General features: G+C 61.0%; 1 protein-coding gene and 1 long non-coding RNA gene across 2 annotated transcripts in view; both read right to left on the bottom strand.

Annotated features, from left to right (window-relative positions):
- The window catches only part of LOC138998329 (uncharacterized), a 56,994-nt gene extending 33,593 nt beyond the window's left edge, over positions 1 to 23,401 (bottom strand). The window contains exons 1-3 of the long non-coding RNA XR_011469136.1: positions 22,932 to 23,401; positions 21,210 to 21,393; positions 18,995 to 19,167 (exon numbers count right to left, since the gene is read on the bottom strand). This is a non-coding gene — a long non-coding RNA (uncharacterized lncRNA). The remainder of the gene's footprint in view (positions 1 to 18,994; positions 19,168 to 21,209; positions 21,394 to 22,931) is intronic.
- The window catches only part of CEMIP (cell migration inducing hyaluronidase 1), a 117,583-nt gene that overhangs the window by 93,495 nt on the left and 243 nt on the right, over positions 1 to 23,845 (bottom strand). The gene's annotated exons all lie outside the window — the stretch shown is intronic.

The raw sequence follows: 23,845 nt of genomic DNA, 5'->3' as shown, positions 1-23,845 counted from the left end.
CATGGTCAGTGGACTGTGGGTCAGTGGATCATGGTCAGTGGATCATGGGTTGTGGGTCAGTGGAGCGTGGATCAGTGGGTCATGGTCAGTGGTTCGTGGGTCAGTGGATCATGGTCAGTGGATCGTGGGTCAGTGGAGCGTGGATCAGTGGGTCATGGTCAGTGGTTCATGGGTCAGTGGATCATGGTCAGTGGATCATGGTCAGTGGACCGTGGTCAGTGGAGCGTGGGTCAGTGGGTCATGGTCAGTGGAGCGTGGATCAGTGGGTCATGGTCAGTGGTTCGTGGGTCAGTGGATCATGGTCAGTGGATCGTGGGTCAGTGGAGCGTGGATCAGTGGGTCATGGGTCTCTGCCACAAGTCCCTGCATCAGACCTCTAATGGATGCAACTGGTCAAGGTGACAAAGGCCTGGCCGCTGCCTCCCCTCCCCACCTCCTGCTCTCACGGAGGTTTGGAGCCACGGTGGGGTGCCCGGGGCCCCCTCCCTCTGCCCTGGCGCCTGTAGAAGCTGTTCCCGGGCGGTTCCCACCAGCTTGGGGCCCTGAGCTACGGGGACAGCCCCTCCTCGCCGAAACGAACATGCCATTTTCACAGGATGCGGGCACACGAGCAAGCCCTAGATCTCACGGAAAAAGCCAATATCACCTGAAAATTGACCCAGAAACACCCTGATGACTCCCAAGATGACCAAGACAGCCATGGCAGAGCAGAGCCAGAATTTACCACCATGAACTCCTAAATTAAGCACCTTTCGCGTCTTCGCCACAAGCACCCACATTCTCGTCTCCGGCCGCACCCCACCCCTGAGCCTTCTCAGAACGCTCTCCGCCACCGAGCACACATTACCTACGAAAACCATCTTCTGCAAGCAATCTACAATTATTTAAATCGCCTTCTCGCCACTTCTTCTCTCTCCAGGGAGAGGTACTACCGTCCTGGGCAGCGTGCCCCCGGCCTCCCGCACCCCCAGTTCCAAGCTGCATATGATCGTAACGATTACGTCACCTCCTTCCTCCTGCTACACAGCTCTCAATATGCTTTTCTGCATAAACTAGAGGCCCGGTGCACAAATTCGTGCATTGGTGGGTCCCGCGGCCTGGCCTGCGCCCTCTCGCAATCCAGGACCCCTCGGGGGATGTCAGACTGCTGGTTTCGGCCCCGTCCCCGCAGGCCAGGCCGAGGGACCCCACCAGTGCATGAATCCGTGCACCGGGCCTCTAGTAGGCATGTAAGATCTTTGGTTAATCTCTTCCCGCCCTCCCCGTTCCCTCCTTTCCTCTGGGATTCATCAGTCTGTCCCATGTTTCCATGCCTGTGTTTTGAGCATCTGCCCTCTGGTGGTCAGTGCACGTCACAGCTACCGGTCGGACGGTCACTTAGGCATATATGGTGCCCGTATATATATGGTGTCCCAAAATTCACACAAGATTTGAATTTTGCGTGAGCATTAACAACAACAACAAAATAAAAGCCTGCCGAAACCGGTTTGGCTCAGTGGATAGAGGGTCGGCCTGCGGACTGAAGGGTCCCAGGTTCGATTCTGGTCAGGGGCATGTGCCTGGGTTGCGGGCGCATCCCCAGTTGGGGGGTGTGCAGGAGGCAGCTGATCGATGTTTCTCTCTCGTTGATGTTTCTAACTCTCTATCTCTCTCCCTTCCTTTCTGTGAAAAAATCAATGAAATATATTTTAAAAAGCTCATACAAATACTAAAAGAGGTTTCATTTAAAAAATAAAAAATAAAAATAAAATAAAAGCCTGATTTGACTTGGCTTATTGAATCTGATTCTAATATCTGTTGCCCTTTGATGTCAATCCCTTCCATTGGATAAGCATCACCAAGTACCAATGACGGCCCAGGAGCAGGGAGAAGGAAGGCCAATGAAGACCACGGCTTTGCGTCTGTGCCAGCAAAGCCGTGGAGGCCATTGACCCGCTGTGCTATTCCACACATAACCCTATGCTGTCTACTTTATGAATCAATAAACAAGTTACCATTTTTAATTATAAACCTGTGTTTTCTATCAAAATTACTTCTTGCGTGAATTTTGGGACACCCTATATACATGGCCTTATTGCAAAGCCTTTGCCATCAGCCGAGTCCACTCTTTCCGGGAAGGAGGCGGAGTATAAATTACAAAGAAAAAATGTAACCACAGATTCTCCTTCAGACCTTCAAATAGTCGCTGCCTAGGAAGTCACGGCGGGCGGGGGGGGGGGGGGGGGGGGCGGCCTCCCGGAAGGGGAACCATCTCCACTTTGCTTAGCTCCCCCCGCCCCCCAGAGTCAGGGTGAGGCAGGTTTATAACCACAGGGACCCACTGGTCCCCTCGTCCTGCCGTATGTGCTGGGGGCTGGGCAGATCAGGACACCCCATCCTCTGTCCCGGTGCCCCCGCCCGCCGCCCTCCAGCGGCCCGGCCAGGCGAGAGCCCCAGAGGTCACGGGGTTATTTCAGTGGCGGCTGCGAAGGATCCCAGGGAAGGAGGGTTGAGATCAGGAGAGCGGGGCCAGGAGCGTGGCTTGCTGGTGGGGGCCGGGGGGTGTGGGGGGGAACCAGGTTGGGAGGGGGGGAGGGGGAGGGGGAGGGGGAAGCTGGGGAGGTGACAGGACCCGCTGGGGGGGGGGGGGGCGCGGACATCAGCCTGAGGGGGACCCGGCGCAGGAGGCAGAAAGGAGGCGGAGGAAACACCCAAAGGCTCCTCCGCCCAGATTCTAAGCCAGCGGTTCTCAACCTGTGGGCCGCGACCCCTTCGGCGGTCGAACGACCCTTTCACGGGGGTCACCTAAGACCATCCTGCAGATCAGATATTTACATGACGATTCATCCCAGGAGCAACATGACAGTGATGAAGGAGCCACGAGAATAATGTTACGGTTGGGTCCCAACATGAGGAGCTGTATGAAAGGGCCGGAAGGTTGAGAACCCCTGATCTAAGGCGTCAGGGCAGCCCCCCCACCCGGTCCGACTGCCTCGCCCCCACCGGGTGTGGCCGGAGAGGGAGGCCTGTGGGGTGAGGGGGCTGCTGGGAGGGGCAGTCGGGGGGGGCGATGGGTCCTCTCCCTCCTGTGACCCGGACCCGAACCGTGACTCGGGCTCACCGTACGCACACGGCACCCCGTCCACACTCCCTTTTATTTTATTGTTTTTAAAAATATATTTCTTTATTGATGTCAGAGAGGAAGGGAGAGGGAGAGAGAGAGAAACATCCATGATGAGAGAGAATCATGGACCCGCTGCCTCCTGCACGCCCCGCACTGGGGATGGAGCCCGAAACCCAGGCATGTGCCCTGAGCGGGAATCGAACCCGGGACCCTTCAGTCCACAGGCTGACGCTCTATCCACTGAGCCACACCGGCCGGGACACACACTCCCTTTTAAAGAGAACAGCCCCTGCCCGGGGCCGGCGTGGCTCCGTGGCTGAGCGTCCACCTAGGAACCAGGAGGTCAGGGTTCGATCCCCGTCAGGGCACAGGCCCGGGTTGCGGGCTCCATCCCCAGTGGGGGGCGTGCAGGAGGCAGCCGGTCCGTGATTCTCTCTCATCATGGATGTTTCTCTCCCTCTCCCTTCCTCTCTGAAATCAATACAAATATATTTTTTAAAAAATAAAAGAGCAGCCTGGCTTCCCGCTGTGATCGCGCCCCCGGCTGCTCTGGGAAGCCGTGTGTGTCTCTCTCTTGCTGCCGGGAGGCTGGGAAGAGCGCGCTGGAGAGAGGGCCGGCGTGGACTCATCCCAGGAAAAGCACTCGCTCGCTCCCGGCCAAGGCGAGTCTCCGACTGGAAAAAGCAGCTCGGCGTCCAGCGGGCGTGCGGCTCGGGTATAAATAGAAATAGAGACATGTGGGCGGTCCGGCCTCCAGCCGGGAGCGCCCAGCAGGGGCGAGAGCGAACCTCTTCCTCCTCCTCCTCCTCCTCCTCCTCCTCCCCCTCCTCTTCCTCCTCCTCCTCCTCCCTCCTCCCCCTCCTCCTCCTCCGCCTCCCCCTCCTCCTCCTCTTCCTCTCCTCCCTCCTCCTCCCTCCTCCTCCTTCTTCCCTCCCCCCTCCTCCTCCCCCTCCTCTTCCTCCTCCTCCTCCTCCCTCCTCCTCCTCCTCCTCCTCCTCCCTCCTCCTCCTCCTTCTTCCCTCCTCCTCCTCCTCCTCCTCCTCCTCCTCCTCCTCCTCCTCCCTCCTCCTCCTCCTCCTCCCTCCTCCTCCTCCTCCTCCTCCTCCTCCTCCTTCTTCCCTCCCTCCTCCCCCTCCTCCTCTTCCTCCTCCTCCCCCTCCTCCTCCTACTTCCCTCCCCCTTCTCCTCTTCCTCCCCCTCCCCCTCCTCCTCCTCCTTCTCCTTCTTCCCTCCCCCCTCCTCCTCCTCCTCCTCCCTCCTCCTCCTCCTTCTTCCCTCCCCCCTCCTCCTCCTCCTCCTCTCCTCCCTCCTCCTCCTCCTCCTCCTCCCTCCTCTTCCTCCTCCTCTTCCTCCTCCCTCCTCCCCCTCCTCCTCCTCCGCCTCCCCCTCCTCCTCCTCTTCCTCTCCTCCCTCCTCCTCCTCCTCCTCCCTCCTCCTCCTCCTCCTCCTCCTCCCTCCTCCTCCTCCTTCTTCCCTCCCCTTCTCCTCTTCCTCCCCCTCCCCCTCCTCCTCCTCCTTCTCCTTCTTCCCTCCCCCCTCCTCCCCCTCCCTCCTCCCCCTCCTCCTCTTCCTCCTCCTCCTCCTTCTTTCCTCCTCCCCCCCTCTCCTCCTCCCTCCTCCCCCTCCTCCTCCTCCTCCTCCCCCTCCTCCCCATCCCCCTCTTCCTCGGAAAAAGATCCTACTGCTCCAGTTTTCCAAGTCGGATCCCTCTAAGCCAGTGGTTCTCAACCTTCCTCACGCCGCGACCCTTTAATACGGTTCCTCGTGTTGTGGTGACCCCCCAATTTCATGGTGACAAATTGAACATCATTAAAGGATCGTGATTAATCACAAAAACAGTATGTCATTACAGATGTGTTTTCCGATGGTCTTAGGCAACCCCTGTGAAAGGGTGCCCTGAGCCTGGGGTTCCCTGAGCCGGGGGTGCCCTGAGCTGGGGGTGCCCTGAGCCTGGGGTTCCCTGAGTCTGGGGTTCCCTGAGCCTGGGGTGCCCTGAGCCAGGGGTGCCCTGAGTCTGTAAGGCCTGGTGAGGGATCCCCCGTCCCCCACGCCGGTGGGTGAGCATATGGGGCTCCCTGCATGTGCACTGAGTCCATTGTCCCCTGGGTCTGCCGCCAGCCTGGCCATCCACACTGTGGGGAGCCCACCTCCCTCAGGACACAGTCTCGGGGGGAGGGAGGGGTGCGCTGCCCTGGTGAACCCCCTGGGCCAAAGCGAGAGGAAGTGACAGCCCCTGGGTGTCCGCCACCAGCGGCCACAGGCTCGAACGGACATGCCACCCTGCCCCCCTAACACGTGGCACAGGATGTTCCGGCTGCAGAGCGCACGATACGGACCTCGTTAGCGGGAGGTGATCAAGAATAGCCCACGACAGAGACTAGGAAGCAGGGAACAGGGGGCGGGATCTGGGAGGGAAGGTGGGAGGGTGGTGGGTGGGACATGATCAACCAAAGACCTTGTATGAATACTAGAGGCCCGGTGCATGAAATTCATGCAGGGGGTCGGGGAGAGGGTCCCTCAGCCCGGCCTGCACCCTCTCGCAATCCAGGACCGCTGGCTCCTAACCACTCGCCTGCCTGCCGGCCTGATCACCCCTAACTGCCCTCCCCTGCCGGCCTGATCGCCCCCTAACTCCCCTCCCCTGCCGGCCTGATCTCCCCTAACTGCCCTCCCCTGCCGGCCTGATCGCCCCTAACTGCCCTCCCCTGCTGGCCTGATCTCCCCCTAACTCCCCTCCCCTGCCGGCCTGATCTCCCCTAACTGCCCTCCCCTGCTGGCCTGATCTCCCCCTAACTCCCCTCCCCTGCCAGCCTGATCACCCCTAACCGCCTCTGCCTTAGCCCCCACCACTGTGGCTTTGTCCGGAAGGACGTCCAGAATATGACCGGTCTAATTAGCATATTACCCTTTTATCAGTATAGATATGCATGGCCCACCGACGCAGACAATAGGGTGGTGAAGGCCTGGGGTGGGGGGGGAGGGGGGCGGGGACATGCTAGATGGGGCCCATGGGGGGAAAAGGGGTCACATGTAATCCTTTCAACAATAACGAATTAATAAAATAAAAAAAAGAAAGAACAGTCCATGACCAGCACTTGAACTTCTCTGTAGTGTCAGATATTAAGGACTCTTCCTCCTTCTACAGCAACTGGCTTCATGAAACGACAGCTCCGTGGCTCAACACGAGTTCCGTGTTCAAAAGTGGGCAACACGCCCGGCCGGCGTGGCTCCGTGGTTGAGCCTCGACCTAGGAGCCAGGAGGTCAGGGTTCGATTCCTGGCCAGGGCACAAGCCCGGGTGGCGGGCTCGATCCCCAGTGTGGGGCGTGCAGGAGGCGGCCGATCCATGATTCTCTCTCATCACGGATGTTTCTCTCTCCCTCTCCCTGCCTCTCTGAAATCCCTAAAAATAAATATTTCTAAACGTAGGAAATACTGACACGTGAGCGCTCCCCACAGACACCATGACCACGTGAGACACAAAATGCAGACACCACTCTCGTCCCCGCGAAGCCCGAGGGCAGAGACCGGGACGTGGCCGCCACACGCGGGATTCCACTGGCCTTGGAGTTCTGTTCGCGTCTCGTGTGTTTGTGTTTGTTCTAGATTCACAGCTGCAGCTGCGGGGATGCGTACCCGGTTTCGCGTTTGCACACAAACAACCTCATCGTAAAGGGGATCCGAGCCCACACCGGGCGCCCCAAGGCTGGGTCCCTGCAAACAGGGCCTGCACCCTCTTCAAGGACGAACAGCACGGCTCCGGTCTCCCTGGCCACAGGGTCACCACCGCGGGCGGGCAGACGCGCAATTAACAAACCAGCGCAGGGCAGGCCCGGGCACGGGTGCGCCTGGCTCCCGGGCCCCCCGGACCCGAGAGAAGGCTGGCCTGTGTGCCTGTGGCCTTGGTCAATATTGTCCCGGAAGGGGCAGGAAGGGGCCGGTTTTTAAAACACCATAATCATCTCCTCCTGCCGGTTCCTTCGGTGGCAAACGGCCCTCCTCGGCCAGGCCTGCGGGGCAGAGCAGCGGGCGGCCTCTCCCGGCCGATGGGGCCCCAGAGCCTCTGCTGATCTTATCAGTGTCCGAGCTGTCTGCCCTGTGCTGGTGGGAGCTGGGGGAGGGAGGGTGTGGACACAGGAATGGAGGGAATGGGGGCGGGGGCATGCTGGCGAAACGCACACAGCGGGAAACGTATGTTGGTGGGGCGGCCGTGTCCTCGGACACAGGAATCAGCCTCGCCTCCAGCGACCCCATCACGGCTGCCCCGCCATGGGACGGGGAAGACCGGGGCCTGGAGGAGTGAACAAAGCTCCTGGTCCCCATCACACGGCAGAGCCAGGGCGGGATGGGGCCCGGGACCCCGGCTCCCAGGCCATGGCTCTCCTGGCCACGTCGGCCCGTGAGCGCCGGAGCCTCCGGGACAGGCCCCCGGGGGGAGACGCGGGGAGAGGCGGCAGGACGGACGGGGATGGCAGGGGGTGAGGTCACCGCCGGGCCCGCCCACGTGCCGCGGTCATGCTTACAGAGCAGGGATGAGGCCATCATTCAGGCCGGCGGCTGGCGCTGGAGCCGCCCCCCGCCGGCATCCGGGTGTGTGGGCAGGCGGGAGAGGTCCCCCGGGGCTGCGTTGCTGACAGGCGGGTCAGGCCGGCGGGACCTCCCACACCCACGGAGGGCAGGGGCATCGGGGAGGGCGCGGTGGGCCCCGGCCCTCGGGACTCGCAGCCCCGATTCTGTGTGGCGTGTCCCCCCGCCCCCGCCACAGGGTTCCCACCCTCCTGGTGACCCCCACTCTCCAGTGCCGGCCTGGTCTCGTCGCTGCATGCAGGGCATGGATGGCCACATATCCAGGGAGATTAACTGATGGTGACTCATGGCCAGGGAGATGGAGGGGAGTCCCAGGACGCGCTGCAGCATCGGGACACGGGTGAACCCACAAGCAAGGTGTCGCCGCGTCAACACAGCCGAGCGCAACACGCCACAGAGCCAGCAGCTCTCCCAGAGGCGAGCGGGGTGGCCTGGTCACCAACACGGCCCCGGCCCCCTCTCCCTCCCTCCTCTCTATCCTTTCATCCACCATCCATCCATCCTTCCACCCATCCTTCCTTCCTTCCATCCATCCATCTATCCATCCATCCACCATCCATCCTTCCTTCCATCCATCCATCCATCCTTCCTTCCATCCATCCATCCATCCATCCATCCATCCATCCTTCCATCCATCCTTCCATCCACCCTTCCATCCATCCATCCATCCATCCATCCATCCTTCCTTCCATCCATCCATCCATCCAGCCAGCCATCCTTCCATCCACCCTTCCATCCACCCATTCATCCATCCATCCATCCATCCATCCTTCCTTCCATCCATTCATCCATCCATCCTTCCTTCCATCCACCCTTCCATCCATCCATCCACCCATCTATCCATCCTTCCTTCCTTCCATCCATCCTTCTATCCACTCCTTGATTCCATAAAGGCAGCAGGCATGGACTCAGTCAGACCTCACAGGCCCTGACCCTGTATAAATACACAGGCATGAACCAGCTCTCTGGGCACCCGGGCAGAGGGGGAGAATGGGCACCTGACCACACCACACCAGCCCCCCCCGCCTGGTCTGTGCCAACAGAGGCGCCCTGGAACCCCGAGGTCGGGAGGTGACTTCCGCTGCCCCTTCGACACAGGCCATGAACACGTTTTCTCACACTGCTTGTGAGCAAAGCCTTGCACAGACTCCCTTTTCCGGGTCGGGGGGCTGGGAAGGGCCTGCACCGGATCCCAGATTTGTGACGCCCCCCTGGCCAGGCCTCCCCTAGTCTGGGCCGTGTGTGGGAGCCCCAGTGGGGGGTCTCTGTCAGGCCCTGACTCCCTGAGAGACACACCAACGAGCCCCTCGCGGGGAAGCGCTGTCTAGCTCCTTCCCCCTCACCCCCCCGGCCCCCCGGGACTGCCCAACCTGGAGCTCAGGGGTGGCCGATCCCCGTTCGGCTCAGGTCTGAGAGAGAGGCTGGCAGGGCTGGCGGGGGAGACAGGACCAGGCCCGGTCCCCGGGAACGGAGCCCGCCCCGATGGGCAGATCGAATGTCGAGCCTTATCGCATTCCTGACATCTTCCACCGGGGAAGTGGGTCACAGAAGCTCTCACTGGAAGCACAGAGTCAGCAGAGAAAGGGAAGACTGTTCCCTAAAGCTGTGTCGGAGAACAGGCGGGCGAGTCGAGGGAGAAACGGGGTTAGACTCTCGCTCGGCACCAGGAACGGAAAGCCATTCCAGCCGGGTCGGGAAGCGTGAGAGTCGCTCGGGGGGGCCACCCGGAGACCCCGGAACTGCCTCTGATAAGCAGATGGGTTCCCCATAAACGGGCCCAATGACACCCATGGACAATTCTGCAAAGGAAAAAATAGCTAGCGAAGCAAACAGAGGAGTTAGTCTTTGGCTTGACTAGTCATGGAAGAAGCACGGACTTAAACGATCAGGTGTGACTTCTCACCTGCTGACGTGGTCTTTATTTTTTAATATATATTTTATTGATATTTTTACAGAGAGGAAGGGAGAGGGATCGAGAGTTAGAAACATCGATGAGAGAGAAACATCGATCAGCTGCCTCCTGCACGCCCCCTACTGGGGATGTGCCTGCAACCCAGGTACATGCCCTTGACCGGAATCGAACCCGGGACACTTCAGTCCCCAGGCCGACGCTCTATCCGCTGAGCCACACCGGTCAGGGATGACATGGTCTTTAAAACGTGACGCGCTGTCTGACGCCGGGGAAATACGCAGTTTGGGGTGGCGCGGGTTTGAATAAATCGTCAGAGGCCGCCATGTGGATAAGGCATCGCGGAAGTGGCCATATCCCCGGGCCCACCTCATTCCAGCCTCAGGAATCTTTCTGAGGGAAAACACTCAAAATTGGGGAAAAGCATCTGTGTGAAACGGTCGCTTAAAAATTGCTTAGCAGAGACTTAGACGTGAATTGGAGGCCCTTTCACGGGAAGAACAATGATGATTTTGAAAACGGAGGCGAAAGCTTTCGCGTGCTTACGTGCAAGGTGATATTGCCTCTCCGCTTCTTTTTATTTTTTTTAACTAGAGGCCCGGTGCACCAAATTCGTGCACGGCTTGGGGCGGGGGGGGGGGGGTCCCTCAGCCCGGCCTGCACCTGCTCCTGCCAGCCTGAGCCCCCTAACTGCTCCTTCCTGCTGGCCTGATCCCCCTAACAGCCTCTGCCTCGGCCCCCGCCACCGTGGCTTTGTCCAGAAGGACATCCGGAAGGACGTCTGGAAGATGTCTGGTCTAATTAGCATATTACCCTTTAATTAGTATAGATCCTCACCCGAGGATATTTTTCCATTGATCTTTAGAGAGAGAGTGGGAGGGGGAGGGAGAGACAGAGAGAGAGAGAGAGAGAGAGAGAGAGAGAGAAACATCAATATGTGAGAGACACATCGACTGGTTGCCTCCCGAACGCGCCCTGACCAGGGCCGGGGATCCAATCTGCAACCTCGGCGCGTGCCTTTGACCGGGAATCGAACCACCACGACCCTTCAGTGCGAGGGCCAGCGCTCTAACCACTGAGCAGCCCAGCCAGGGCTCTGTCTCCCCTCCTGCACTTGTGCCGACCACCGGCTGCTGCCCCTCCACCCTCGCAGCCCTGGCCATCCCGTCTCCGAAGCCAGGGACTCCTGCCAGGCCCGGTCTCGTGAGCCTTCTCGGCCACATCCGTCTTTCTCCGCACACTCGGGCCACGCCAAGCCCTTCACGGTACCAGGAGGTCCGATCTGCCTCCGTCCAGAGAGCCCTTCTCCACCCAACAGACAAGTGTCGGAATCGAGCACTAGGTCCCCCAGGAACCGCGGGGTGCTCTCGCTTCCCTGCCCCCCATCTGAGTATCCCCCACTCATTCCCGTGGCCGCCCCACACCTCCAATGAGTGGCAGGAGCGGGAGCTATGGGCCCGCGGGCTCCGTGTCGGGGCGGAGAGGCTGGTTAAACTGCCCCCCTGGTGGTCAGTGCATGTCATAGCGACAGGTCGACATGCACTGGGCAAGCTGGCTGAGCAAACAGGGCCTCGGGGCCTCTGGATCCACTGCCTCGCAGCTCCCGGCCCCCGTGTCTGCCTCAGTGGACAGGTCGGGCTGATAAATGTTCGGTGGCTCATCGGACGGACGCGGCAGTGGGGCCCAGAGCGCACGCACCCCCCCCCCCCCCCGCCAGCCCTGCGATGAGGGCCCCTCCCTCCCCAGCACCCCTCTGGTCGGCCCCTTCCCGGCCCGGCTGCTTCCTCCGGAGTGCGTCTTGGGTTTCACCGCCTCGCCCGGCCGCCCAGGATGAAATGTGGGCCGCGGAGGGGGCGGCGTCCGTGGCTGAGTCTCGCCGCGGCCCTATCGGCTTACAGAGCTCTCTGTGGCTCCGAGCGCAGCCGGCCAGGGAGGCCGATCCAAATCTCCGCTGAGAGCCCCACCTGGGTCTGCGTGAGCACTGGGCTAAGGTGCCGTGGGCCAGGCATGCCTCCGGGCCAGCCGCCCCGGGCCAGCCTGTCTGTAACGGCAGTGACAGCCCGCACACGGGACAGGAGTCGCCCGGGACCCTGCCCTCGGCTGCAGGTAACGGCTGCACAGTGCGCGGCCCTTCAGAGGAGCTGACGTTAAAAGCAGTGGGCCCAGCCGGCCGGTGTGGCTCAGTGGATAGAGCGTCGGCCTGCGGACTCAAGGGTCCCGGGTTCGAGTCCGGTCAAGGGCATGTACCTTGGTTGCGGGCACATCCCCAGCAGGGGGTGTGCAGGAGGCAGCTGATGGATGTTTCTCTACCTCTCTATCCCTCTCCCTTCCTCTCTGTAAAAAAATCAATAAAATATATTTAAAATATAAAATAAAATAAAATAAAATAAAAGCAATGGGCCCGCCCAGCCGGCCCGGCTCAGTGGTGGAGCGTCGACCTGTGAACCACGAGGTCCCGGGTTTGATTCCCGGTCAGGGCACAGGCCCGGGTTGCGGGCTCATCCCCAATGGGGGGCGTACAGGAGGCAGCCGGTCCATGATTCTCTCTCATCATGGATGCTTCTCTCTCTCTCTCCCTCTCCCTTCCTCCCTGACATCAATAAGGAAATCCTATATAATAAAAGCCTAATATGCTAAGTGTCTGGTGGACCGGTCAGCCGTTCAACCAATCAAAACGTACTATGCTAATGAGATGCTAAGGCTGCTCAACCACTCGCTATGACGTGCACTGACCACCAGGGGGCAGATGCTCCAACTGGTAGGTTAGCTTGCTGCTGGGGTCCAGCCAATTGGGACTGAGCGAGACGGGCCGGATACGCCCTGGAGGCCTCCTGCGGTCCCTCCCCAGCTGCCCAACCTCCCTCGTCCCTCCCCCGCCCCAATTGTGCACCTGTGGGGTCCCTCAGCCTGGCCTGCACCCTCTTGCAATCCGGGACCCCTCGGGGGATGTCGGAGAGCCCTTTTCAGCCCGACCCCACAGGCCAGGCCGAGGGACCACACTGGTGCACGAATTTGTGCACTGGGCCTCTAGTTCGAAATTAATTAATTAATTAAACCAGAGCTCACCCGCCCGGGGTCTCAGGGCTGAAACATGCAAAGCCCAGGCCCTGCTCCTGCTCCTGTGGGCGCCGAGCGGGGCGCAGGCCGTGCGCCGGACCCACCTTCCTCCGGGCACAGGCTGCAGGCCGGGCGGCTGCCCATCATTTCCAATGCTGGCAGACTCCCCCCCAGATGCACGCCATGCGACGTCTGACCCGCCCCCGCCCCACCCCCACCCCACGGTCCCCCTGACCTTGGAGAGGAGCTGTCCTCACGCAACCTCAGCAGAGCAGAAGCTCGAGTTCAGGCGCACGAAGCAAGATCGCATCAAAGCGTCGTGGTTTTTTTTTGTTGTTTGTTTTTCTTGGCAAGTTTCAAATTGTTTCTTAGGTAAAGCAACCGCACGTGGGGGTGCGTGGAGCAACAGGAACTCCGCCCACCACCGGGCCGTTCTCAAAAAGACGCCGGGACCGTGTTGAGATGGGACCCACACGTGCCACCACATGACCCAGTGGTTTTAAAATCTAAACCAGACCCCAGCGCGCGCGCCCGCAGCCACCTGGAGGCCCAGGCACCGGCACAGCCCGCAGCGATGCCGTCCAAGCCTCTTCAAAGCCGGGCACCAGGCAGACGCCCCGTGCCCCCGGGGCGTTCACGACCAGCGCGCAAATGAGAAGCAGCCCTGGCTCCTGAACCTCAGGAACGCTCCGGGGGCAGAGCCCGACCGCTGCTTTCTCTTTCGCTACCAGGAACCGGGTTGAGACATCTGGTGAGAAATCTGGTGAACTCGGGGCCTTCTTGGTCAGAAGGCGGTAGGCAGGGTGACACATCAGCCCAGCAGCGTGAGCAAAACATTCGACTGTGGCGAACCATCATTCCTTCTCCGCCCACCCCCGACCCCCCACCCCACCCGGCAGGGAGAGGGCCTTCGGGGAGGTGGGGAGGGGCCGTCCTGCCCCCAGTTCAAGTCCACGGCTCGCTGAAGGGCCCCAGGCACCTTCGGCATCACCCAAAGCCGTTGCCACACCCCCACTCCCCATCTCTGGCCCGGATGCACCTCTGCCTCCGGAAAGGTGGGGCAGACCCCTGGAGGGGGTGCTCCCCGGGGTCGGGGGAGGGGAAGGGTTGAAATGTAAGAGGGAGTCAGAGCCCCGGCCGGTGTGGCTCAGTGGATAGAGCACCGGCCTGCAGACGGCAGGGTCCCGGGTTCGATTCCAGTCAAGGGCACACGCCCGGGTTGCGGGCTCGAGCCCCGGTGTGGGTTGTGCAGGAGGCAGCCGGTCCACGATTCTCTCTCCTTGTGAATGTGTGTCTCTCTCTCTCCCTCTCTCCCTTCCTCTCTGAAATCAATATATATTTTTAATAAAGGGGGCATCAGAAGACTCAGCCATCCATATAGTATTGCCAGGCAACATGTGACAGTCCAAGTTCACGCGAAAAAAAAAACCACAGTGGACCACGGACGAAAACGCTGAATAAAGACAGGGTCAGTGTTCCTGACTTCCTCCTGTGGCTATGTCTACTGGGTCTCGTAAAAAAAAAAAACTAAATAAAAAAAAACCCCGTAAGAAACCATCGCGGGCTCAGCGGGGGGCCGGGGCTCAGCTGTGCGCTCCAGATGGGCAGCGCGTGGGCCCGGCCGGCGGCCAGACGGGGAGGGGGGCGTGGGGGGGGGCAGCGAGAGGGCAGGGAACGGCTCAGCCACGTCGGGAAAACAAGCTTTTGCTGAGTAACACGGAAACGGGTCGAATTCCCCAGAAAACAAACAGGATTTTGAAAGGAAAGGAAAAGTACCTTGTTAGCCGCGCTGCCTGAGGTTTTCCGGAGCCCAGGCCCCGGGGAGCTGAGCACACGGGTTACTCAGCGGCTGCTCACGGGTCGGCTCCGAGGCCGGGAGGCCGGCTCGGCAGGAACCACCAGTTTGTTTTTAAAAAGCGTGTTTCACGGTTGGCCCCCACCGACTCCCCGGCTCCCTCCTTGTGGGGCTCATCCCTGTGCTTCCTTCCAGCTGGGGGGCCGTGGACGACACCCACTGTCGGTGGCCTGGGTGGGGGGGGGGCCCGGGGACCCAGGACAGGGCAGGGGCAAGGGGGTGGGGAGGGTTTGCAGGAAACTGAGCTGCTGGGCGGCTAACAATACACTAAGGCCGCTCAACCGCCCGCTATGACCGGCACTGACCACCAGGGGGCAGACAGTCAACAGGTTAGCCATTCAACCAATCAAAGCGTAATATGCTAATGATATGCTAAGGCCGCTCAAATGCTCGCTATGATGTGCACAGACCACCAGGGGGCAGGCAGTCGACAGGTTAGCCATTCAACCAATCAAAACGTAATATGCTAATGATAAGCTAAGGCCGCTCAAATGCTCGCTATGACGTGCACTGACCACCAGGGGGAAGTTGACAGGTTAGCCATTCAACCAATCAAAACGTAATATGCTAATGATACGCTAAGGCCGCTCAACCGCCCGCTATGACGTGCACTGACCACCAGGGGGCAGTTGACAGGTTAGCCATTCAACCAATCGAAACGTGATATGCTAATGATATGCTAAGGCCGCTCAAATGCTCACTATGACATGCACAGACCACCAGGGGACAGACAGTCGACTGGTCGGCCATTCAACCAATCAAAACATAATATGCTAATGATATGCTAAAGCCGTTAAACCACTCACTATGACATGCACAGACCACCAGGGGCCAGACAGCCGACCAGTCGACCAGTCGCTATGACGTGCACTGACCACGGGTAGGTTAGCTTGCTGCTGGGGTCCGGCCAATCGGGACTGAGCTAGACGGGCCGGACACGCCCTGGAGCCCCTCCCGGGCTGACCACCCTCCCGCGTCCCTCCCGCGTCCCCACCCCTCAGCAAGGCCGAGAGCCCGGAGAAGGCAGGGGAGTGAGACACGGGACCAGGAACTAGGCTGACACCAAGGTGCCCCCCCCCCAGCCCATCGCCCCCTGAGGACACCCCCGCCCGTCAGGGGGTGGAGGGAGGGCGGCCCCCAGCGCGGTGAGCGGGTGCGGGGGACAAGTGTGGGTCCGTGGGATCGAGGGGCCAGGGTCGCCCGTGCCATGTCCCTTCCCACTGGCCGCCCCCGAGCCCATGTGTGTGTGTGTGAGGTTGTCACACGCGGGTGATCCTGGTTCCACGCCCCGGAAATTCACGAAACCCAGCGAGACATCGGAATGCAAAGAGGACACGGCAAGAACCACCACAGAACGAAGGTCGCGCACGCCAGCAACCCGACTGCCCGGGAGCAAGCGGACACCATCGGGGCAGGGCAAGGTTTGCAAACTGTGTTCCGGGGAACCCTCGGAGCTCCGGGCGCTCCAGAGGGGCCTCAAGACCAAAATCCAGGCCCGACGCCGGCCCGGCCGGTTTTACCGGGTCCAGACAGCGGGTTTAGTAAGATGTTGTTGGGGGGGGGGGGGAAACCTTGTTATGGTTAAAGTCATTTTTTAAAAAATATTTTTATTGACTTCAGAGAGGAAGGGAGAGGGAGAGGGAGAGAGAAACATCCATGATGAGAGAGAATCATGCATCGGCTGCCTCCTGCACGCCCCCTGCTGGGGATGGAGCCCACAACCCAGGCATGGGCCCTTGACCAGGATTCGAACCTGGGACCTTTTCATCCGCAGGCCGACGATCTACCCACTGAGCCACACCGGCCAGGGCCGGTTCAAGTCATCTTAAAGCCCTGGTCTAAGAGACTACGGGACCCAGACGCCTCCAGCTGCTCAGAAGGGCTCTCTCTCCTGCGAGGTGAGGCCCAAGGTCAAGGCCTGGGCAGGTGAGGCGCCTCCTACACCTGGGAGCCGGCAGGAGGTGAGAGGCTCAGGCCTGGCGGGGCTTCTAGATCTTTCCCCCGGTTTCTCTGTGTGAAACGCCTCCTGCACCCACTTCCCACACCCCTACCTGAGCCTCAGCAGAGAATCCCTGTCTGATCTCTCCCCATCACCTCCCGCCCCTTCTCGGGGCAGCTCCGGGAATGACCTCAGCTCCCCATTCCCCCGGCCGGCCCCCGCCTGAGCCACCTGCCCTGGCCCCCGTCACACGGCACGGTGACTTCCGACATGACGCCCGTCCCCCACGCCAGACGGCTCGCTCTGCAGGGCGGGCAGCGTTCCCCCAACACCGTCCCCCCGGGGTGGCTAACGCAGACCATGCCAAACACTGGGGCCCGCGTCTCTCCGGACACCACCTGCCCCTGAGGCTCAGCAGAGGCCTCTGTGACGGGCGGCCGCAGGGATGCCACGGGGACGGGGGGTAGGAGGGGGAGCGAGGGAGAGACATGAGCTTTCCATTCAAGTGATCTCTTAGCGCCAGCCGCGTGCCTGGGCCGGGCAGAGCTAAACCGCCTTCGCACGGTGGCCGTGCACTTAAAAGATGCCCGGTCCAGTCCTGGCCGGTGTGGCCCAGTGGATAGAGCGTCGGCCTGCGGACTGAAGGGTCCCGGGTTCGATTCCGATCAAGGGCATGTACCTGGGTTGCGGGCACATCCCCAGTGGGGGGTGTGCAGGAGGCAGCTGATGGATGTTTCTCTCTCATCGATGTTTCTAACTCTCTATCCCTCTCCCTTCCTCTCTGTGAAAAATCAATAAAATATGGGGGGCGGGGGGCGACTCAAGGGGTCCCAGGTTCTTACTGAGCTAACGAGGCAGCTGACGAGCGACCACCGTCTCCAAGAATTTGGAGGGTCGTGAGGAGGTCGCTGGGAGGACACAGGCCAGCGGCCCCATCCACGTGGACATCAGAAGCTACGCCACGAGCTGACTCAGAATCACAGAGAGCGAGCGGCCATGGGCAGCCTGGCCTGGGACCTTGTCAGCTAGGCAGGTGCCCAGGCCCCGCCCCAGACCTGCCCATCAGGACAAGCTCCTGGGACCCAGGACAGCCGGACCGGGGAAGCCTGTGCCCCCTGTGCCCCCTGTGCCCCCTGTGCCCCTTGTGCCCCCTGCGCCCCCTGAGGCAGGGCCCTGGCATAGACGCTTCCCATGGGGGCTGGGGGGGGGGGGGGGGACCGGCTCCTCGCCGCCTTCCCTGGAGCAGGAGCTGCCTGGGGCTCGGCTCTGGGCGCACAGCTGGGAGGAAGACAGGCACCGGCTTTCCTAAGCAGCTGTCTGGTCGGAGCTGAGTGACATGGACCCTGTCAGGCGGCTGCCCCGGCAGGAGATCCAGAGATAAGGCCTCGCTGTTTCCCTGGCCAGGAGCCCAGGAGCCGGCCTGTCGGGGCGGGAGGGGGAGACCTGCTCAGAGGGAGCCGGAGGAAGGCGCCCGGCTCAGTCCCCTGGACGGAGGGCCAGGCGTTCCTGGGCCCAGCGGAGCCAGAGCCGGCCCTGGAGGGTCGCAGGGCAGAAGAGGGGCGGCTCCTCTCGTTGGGGGGGGAGTCCCTGGGTGCCAGGGGACAAATGCATTTTGGCGACATTTCTCTGGGGGCAGCCTCCCTCCTGCAGAGCCGGTTCGAGCACAGACAGAGCAGAGAGGGAGGGGATGGGGTGCTACAGGGGCGAGGGTGGTGCCTGGAGAGACGGGGCTGGGCAGCGAGGCGCGGAGGTGAACAGGCGTCACTATGGCAACCAGCAGAGTCTCCCAACGTAACCCAGTCCCCACGGGCCGGGCCGGGCTCGGGAAGGGCGCTCAGGGCCCAGAGCAGCGGTTCTCAACCTTCCTGACGCCGCGGCCCGTTAATACGGCTCCTCACGCTGTGGGGACCCCCAACCATAACATTATTCTCGTGGCTACGTCATCACTGTCATGTTGCTCCTGTGATGAATCGTCATGGAAATATCTGATATGCAGGATGGATTTTCATTGTTACACATTGAACGTAATGAAAGCATCGTGATTGATCACAGAAACTATATGTGATTATAGATGTGTTTTCCGATGGTCTCAGGCGACCCCTGTGAGAGGGCCGTTCGACTGGGCGCCGGAGTCCCCCCCCAGCCCCCTGACCTGGCCAGACCCCACGCCTGGCGTGTGCATCGCCAGGAGAGAGCCACGAAGCCCGTGGAAACGGCGATTTCTCAACACGACCCCGGTCCTCGCAGGAACCCAGCCCACGGGCCCGCCCGCGTTGCTCGCCTGAGCTGCAGCTGCCCGTGCGAAACGCAACACAAAACTGTGCTCTGCCCACGCCATCCGAGGGGACGGTCACTCTGGCGGGGGCTGGAGCGGCCCCGAGTCACCGCCCGCGTCCCCCGGCCTTCCCCACGGCACGGTCCTGACGTCCGTCTGTCCGTCCCGGGGCCACGGCGGCCTCAGACAGAAGGCCCAGGGCCGCGGGAGCCCTGTCCACCCCGCCCAGCCCCGCACGGCGCGGTGTTCCGGCGCTAACCATTGTCCTACCGGAGCCGGAGCTGCGTGGTAACCGAGGAGACAGCCAGGACTTCGGGGGGCCGGGCCCCGCCTCCTGCTCCCTCCACACGGCGGGCGGGGGACCCACAGGAGGCTCCGGGGTGTGGGCTGTGGGCTGGGCCTCCGCGGCCTTCGGTGCAGGGAGCTGGGCCTCCTGCTGGCTCCTGAAGAGAAAGAGAGGGAGTCAGCACCAACACGGGAGGCTGCAGACACACACACACACACACACACACACAACACATACACACATATACCACATACAACACACACAACACACACAACACATACCACACACAACACACAACACATACACACATATACCACATACAACACACACAACACACACAACACATACCAACCACATACAACACACACTCAACACATACAACACACACCACATACAACACACACCACATACACACACCACATACAACACACACAACACACACAACACATACCAACCACATACAACACACACTCAACACATACAACACACACCACATACAACACACACCACATACACACACCACATACAACACACACAACACATACCACACACAACACACAACACAAACACACATACACACACATACCACATACAACACACACATACACACCACACACAACCATATGCACCACATACAACACACACACACTCCACACACACACAACACACACAACACACAACACACACAACACATACACCACACACACCACACATATACCACATACACCACACACACACCACATACACCACACATAACACATACAACACACACCACACACATACCATGTGCAACACACACCACACACATACCACGTGCAACACACACACCGCATACAACACACACCACATACAACACACACCACACACAACACACATACCACACACACAACACATACAACACACACCACATACATACCACATACCACACACACAACACACAACACATACACCAAACACAACACACACCACATACACACCCAACACACACACAAAACACACCATACACACACACCACACGCCACACACATATAACACATACAACACACACACCACACACACACATACACACACAACACATACACACACAATACACACAACACATACAACACACACAACACACACACACATAAACCACACACAGCACACACAGCACACAGCACATACACCAAACACAACACACACACCACATACACAACACACGCACAAAACACACCACACACACAATACACACAACACACATACACACCACACACACATATACAACACACACACACACAACACATACCTCACACACACCCACACACACACTTTTGGGGGCGGGGGTGGGATGCATATAAGAGGGCCCACTGCGCTGCCATTATCCGAACCCCTGTGATGCTGCACTAACTGGAGATTTGCACCCACACGAAGAACTGGGGTGAAATGTCTTTTGTTGAAATGTATTTTTATTGATGTCAGAGAGGAAGGGAGAGGGAGAGAGAGAGAGAAACATCCACGATGAGAGAGAATCATGGACCGGCCGCCTCCTGCACGCCCCACACTGGGGATCGAGCCCGCCACCCGGGCCTGTGCCCTGACGGGGATCGAACCCTGACCTCCTGGTTCCTAGGTCGACGCTCAACCCCTGAGCCACACCAGCCAGGCCTGGAAGGAATGTTGAAACCCAACAGGACCCAGCACTCAGCCAGGGCTCCCGGCTCAGCGAGCGTCTGTCAGGGTCTCACAGCCGCCCAGGCCCACGCAAAGGGAGGACGTGCTTCCGGCGTGGGGATGACCACGGAGGGGCTCCTCGCCCAGGGACAGGGAACCCCATGCCCCAGCAGTGGGGCCCCGGGGCCGCTCCCCACCGACACCCACAGGACCTCACCCCATTGGGACCCGGAGGCCCCTGGGGAGGCCCTGCCGGCTTCTGAGAGGAGGCTCCGACCAGAGGCGGCGAGGAAGTGTTGAAAATGACTTACAGGCCCTGACCGGTGTGGCTCAGTGGATAGAGCATCGGCCTGTGGACTGAAGGGTCCCGAGTTCGATTCCGGTAAAGGGCATGGACCTTGGTTGCGGGCACATCCCCAGTGGGGGGCATGCAGGAGGCAGCTGATGGATGTTTCTCTCTCATCGATGTTTCTAACTCTCTGTCCCTCTCCCTTCCTCTCTGTTAAAAAGCAATAAAATATATATATATTTTTTTAAAAAATGACTTACCTGATCTTGCCTCCGAGCGGTGCGGGTGGGAAAAACAGGGGACAGACCCCTCTCACAAGAAATGATTCCATTTATCTTTGAATTCGACTTTTTCTTTTCTTTCCTTTTTTCCTTTTTGGCATTGCCGTCAACTTCAGCACCTCCATCGGCTTCTCAAAGTGAAAATAATCTGGAGACAGACTCCCTGTGGAACAATGGCTCGGTCAGGGGAGAGAACAGAGGGCTGGCCACGACCTGTGAACCAGGAGGTCAGGGTTCGAGTCCCACTCGGGGCACAGGCCCGGGTTGCGGGCTCCATCCCCAGTGCGGGGGGGGGGGGGGGGGGGCGTGCAGGAGGCGGCCGATCCATGGTTCTCTCTCCTCATGGATGTCTCTCTCCCTCTCCCTCTCCCTTCCTCTCTGACCTCAGTGCCATCCCATAGAATAAAAGCGTGCTGTGCTAAGTGTCCGACCTTCCCGTTGACCGCCCGACCGGTCGCTATGATGCGCACTGACCACCGGGGGGCAGACGCTCCGACCGGTAGGTCAGCTTGCTGCAGCTGGGATCCGGCCGAGGCCCAGGGACCCCGTCAGTGCATGAATCGGTGCACCGGGCCTCTGGTATGTAAATAAATAGATACAAAATACGCCTGTGATGGCCACCACTTTCCGAGCACTCCCTGTACCCCTTCTCATGAACAGCTCAGCTGTCCCAACAGTGCTGTCCGCGCGTGGGGGTCTGGACACAGGCCCAGAGCGGACATGACTGTTGGATACTCACACAGGCTGTGGCCAAAGAGAGAAGAGGGGAAGCTCCATGGATTTTACTCTCTGGCCGGCCTTCGGCAGCAGCGGACCGAATCTCTCACATTTTTTTTCCCCAAGTGGGGGGCGATCCACACCACTGTGTTCATGGAGGCGCCAGAACAGAAGCGCCCCAGCCCACGGCCTTTCTATGCAGGGGAGGGACGTATTGGAACGGCAGATGCGCCCCTACAGGTGCGCCCACGTGCTGCCAGGCAACCAGCCAGGGACACCCCACGCTGAGCTCGGGAGGGGACGCTGGGGGCCTCGCTGGGAGCCGTAAGCCCCTTGGAGCGAACAGGCTCAGAACCCAGCCCAGCGGCTTTGGCAAAGGCACCCAGATCCGTTCTCCATGAACTTGCTCTGTCTGGCTGGTCCCTGGGACTGTGACACTAACATACGCTGCCGGTACCTCGCTCACTGAACAGTGTCCTCAAAGCGGAGCAGGATCCTGGGAGAGGCACAGCGAGCGGTTGGCGCCAGGCCCCGGGGAGTCCGGCTTCCCCTCCCCGCCTCCCTCGGAGGCTCCAGGAGCCCAGGGTGACCCCCGGCCCGGCCACACGCTCTCCTCCCGAGTGGCTCGCCCAGCCTGGGGACAGGGCACCGGGGGCTCCCCCAGACCAGCCCCCCACCCTCTTCCCCTGCGCTGCGCTCTAACGCCCTGAGTCTGGGAGGAAAGCGCGCGACTTGCTGGAGACCCAGGGCCGGGGACCCGGCGCGGAGGAAGCGCCTGGGAGCTGTCCATGGTGGCGCGGCGCCTGCGGGCTCCCACCCCCCCTCCACCCCGGGTGCGCCCGCCCGCCCGCCCCCGGCTCGCTCTCTCTCTCCAGACCGACCACCGGAATGGAGAGAGCCGCTCCGGGCTCACCAGCTCCGGGACGGGGCTGCAGCCAGGCCCTGGCTCACACCTCAAAGGGTCCGTCCAAAGGGAGTTCTCACCTGTGGGCAGCGCTGGCCGCAGGGAGCAGGACTCGGGACCGCACATCCGGCAGCTGGCAGCGCCTGGCGTTGGGCTCCGGGGGCCGCCGAGGTGCGCTGAGAGCGAGTCCGCGGCTGGGCACCTGGGCGCACGCACGGAGCGCCTTTCCTGGGGGCACGTGCGCCCCACGGGTCCGTCCGCTCCGGAAGGTCTCCGGCCCTCGATCCCGGAGCCGCGCGCGCTGGAGACCCGGCCTTGCGCTCCGCCGGGTCCCTGCCTGGCCTTCCGACCTAAGTCGGACCTTTCCCGGAACCTCCATGCCTTGCCGGGAACCACCGAACCCTCCTCCAGAGATTCCAGGTTGGAGCCCCCGACTGCACATCCGCGGGGGCCCTCGTGTCTTCTACGGTTCAATGGCCTCCACCCCACCACCCTGCTCGGAGCCTGGCGCCGTCCGGGAGGAGGAGGAGGAGGGGAGAGGAGACCGGAGAGGAGCCGGTGCTCAGACCCCGCGGCGGCGGCGCAGCGCAGCGCAGCGCAGACGCGTCTCCAGGCGCGCGCGCCCCTATGCGCAGCGCGAGCGGCTCCCAGGTCGTCCAGACTCCGCAGCGGGACCCTGCGAGCCGGCTCCCCCCCAAGCCCCCCGCGGAGGGCCGTCCTGGGTACGACCCCCGCGACCCATCCAGGAGGGAGGTCTCTCTGGAAAGCGGGGGGTCTGCCCAGCCCCCTCGCTGGATGCGCTCCAAGGAACACAGGCGCCCGGGCACCTGCCGCAGGCAAAGGGATCGCAGGATCGATCCGCAGAGAAAAAATCTCACCGGGGACGGGGACGGGGGGCGTGCGCGGGGACAGACAGACAGACAGACAGCACGGAGCAGACAAACAGGAGCCGATGCTGACGCGTGGAGCCGCCGGCCCCCCCACTCTGCGCTCC

Source organism: Myotis yumanensis, unplaced genomic scaffold, assembly GCF_028538775.1.
Source record: "Myotis yumanensis isolate MYYU_CA2020_CCGP unplaced genomic scaffold, mMyoYum1.0.hap1 SCAF_20, whole genome shotgun sequence".
NCBI classification, from domain to species: Eukaryota; Metazoa; Chordata; class Mammalia; order Chiroptera; family Vespertilionidae; genus Myotis; species Myotis yumanensis.
Note: the sequence above shows the minus strand (reverse complement) of the source record. Positions and strands in the feature narration are given on the sequence as shown.